The sequence below is a fragment of the Schistocerca serialis genome, chromosome 3, assembly GCF_023864345.2.
Source record: "Schistocerca serialis cubense isolate TAMUIC-IGC-003099 chromosome 3, iqSchSeri2.2, whole genome shotgun sequence".
Classification (NCBI taxonomy): Eukaryota; Metazoa; Arthropoda; class Insecta; order Orthoptera; family Acrididae; genus Schistocerca; species Schistocerca serialis.
Genome location: NC_064640.1, coordinates 993623960 through 993626562, shown reverse-complemented (window position 1 = coordinate 993626562; position 2603 = coordinate 993623960).

Here is a 2603-nt window from a genome sequence, read left to right as displayed (position 1 = left end):
AAAATCAGTACTACTGGTCTTTTATCGAAAGGTCTACATTTACAGCACATTCATTTATCAGTATGAGTTGCTAAGTATAACTTAGCCCATAATCATTATTTCGTGAAGTGTATTCGTCTTCACCAAATATCAATGGTCTCGACATAGCCCTCAGGTGCCAATGTATTCCTTCTTCTTCAGCACAAACGTCTTGTTCACTGAACAATATGTCCTTCTAGTCCAACAGCTAGACACAGACTGAGTCCTTTTCCTGCCATTATCCCTAGACCGCCATCTTGGATTACGTCATGGGAGGGGAAAGGGGGAGGGACGACAGTTCCTTCTGGTGGTGGTGCTGTGAGCTAGGTTTGTTGAACTCTGGACCTTATGGTGAACACACTGGATGGAGCTACTGCCTATAACAACTCAAATTGTTTAAATAAACAATGCATACAAAATAAAGACTTACATCCATCCTATCCAGCAGCCCAGCACAGACTGAGCCCTTTCCCACCAGTTTCCTGATGAGGACAGGAAGAGACGAGAGCAATGCATACAAAATAAAGACTTTCACTAACTGCGACATAATCACGTACACAAACAGTGATCCAATACTGTCAAATGTATCTATTTTAGATCCATGTGATGATGCTGTGCTGATTATATTTATACGTTTTGACGATGCCATTTGGGCCTTGTCACTTTAGGACATGGTGTAAAAAGGATCTGAGGATGGTCATTACTGAAACCGGTAATCTCTAAAGAATTCATATTGCGATCAGAGACTGGAATAAAATACATTTGAAAATACAGACTTACGTCCATTCTATCCAGCAGCTCAGCACTGACTGAGTCCTTTTCCCACCAATTTCCAGATGGGGGAGGGGAGTGAAGGAGGAGAGGGGAGGGGAGGGCAGTGTGTTAGGTTAGTGAAAGTAACCCAATTGACCTTTCTTCCTGCTAAAATTTGAACTTCTCACCATGGTGTTACGGCAATGTTGCACATCTATGGTCACCATCTTGGATAAACCACCTTCAATAAACTTGACAACAATGTAACGTGTGATAGTGCCAGCCTTGTCCCACTACTTCTGCATTTGTGCATATCAATAAAATCAAAGTATGTACTCGCCCACCAGTATTTCACTTAGCATGGCCATTGGAATACAGGCCTGGAGACTGCAACTATGCAAGCACATGAATGTGGAACACAGTTTGTTTCCGTCATTTCCGCCTACGTTTGATGAAGGTCAATCTTTCTCTTGTTGTTTTCTTAGTGGTGTCAGGTATTTTGCCAACAACTATGTGGGATCTCTGATGTTGTTGACAATGACCCCATCTCTCTGGGCCTTATGGAGTCTATTAAATCTTGGCAGTACAGTTCCTTGTGGTAACAATTTGTTGATGACTCCCTCCACTAATTTCGAGTACTTGACAAGTGCTCTGGTCCTGCTCTCCACCTTCTTGTTGTGATCAACATTGATCTTTTCTGTAGAAGTCATCGTCTAGCAGCCTCTGCATCGTCTCAGTGTTGTCCTTGTGTGAGAGAACAAGAGTAGTGTTGCCATTGTCAGGAGGTAAGGTAACAATCTAGGGGCGCTCTCTCAGGTCCTGAATGGTCACCCTCTCTCTGCTAGTAATGTCTCATTTTGTAGGCTTGGTTCCGAACAGAGCACTGCATTCAAGATATTTGCCACTTACGTGAATTGAGGGATGGGAGCAAAGTTAAGTTCCCTATCTACAGCCAAAACCACAATGACATGCAGCTGCATGTTAGTTAGGTTGATGACAGTCTGACATGGGGCTTCCAGTGATGGGTTGCAAAGGTTTTGACCACGTATGAAACAGCTTGAGGGGGAAGGGATATATATCGTACGTAATCCCCCAGTTTGACAGCAAATCTGACGGTAGCACAGTGCCTGATCGACGAAATATTATGCCCATTGAGCAGATACTCCAAGAGAAACTGTAGTAATTAGTTCTTTCGAGAGATCACCAATCACATGAGCCTTTCCTTGAATCCACGCCGAACTGAATCACATGTCATGGGAATATGGGATGGCACAAAATTTGATTTTCCAGAGAGCAGCCTATGTGTGAGGCTGTCCTGTCCACAATAAGCTGGAGCAGTGTCATGAAGCACAAATGCCCCCCTCGGATAACTTCCCATGACACTTCATATTAACAGCCTTCGGCAACCTCAGTATGAGATTTCTGTACTATGCCCCACGAAGCATCACATTGCCCGATGAGGGCTGGGTGTTTGTCGTTTTTGGGCTCGATGATCCCACTTGCTACCGCTGTTGCTTTTTTTGTCGGTCTTGAGGTCATAGTGATGCGAGCAGTGGTTGTCCGTTATGACTATGAGGCTAAAGAAGTATTATGGATTAGGCTCATCACATGCCACATTTTCGCTGCTTCCTCAGTTCGGCTTTCTTTTTGAATGGGTGTGAGCAGTCGCATAATCCACTGTTCGTCAGTTTTGTCGTTTTCAAAATATTGTACAAGACGTTTAAAACCGATCCACGACTGATTTCCGCTTTTTCCACTACCACATCGTCTGTGATACGCCAGTCTTCAGCAACCAGCGCCTACACTTTTCTTGTGAATCCTGGTTCTTCACA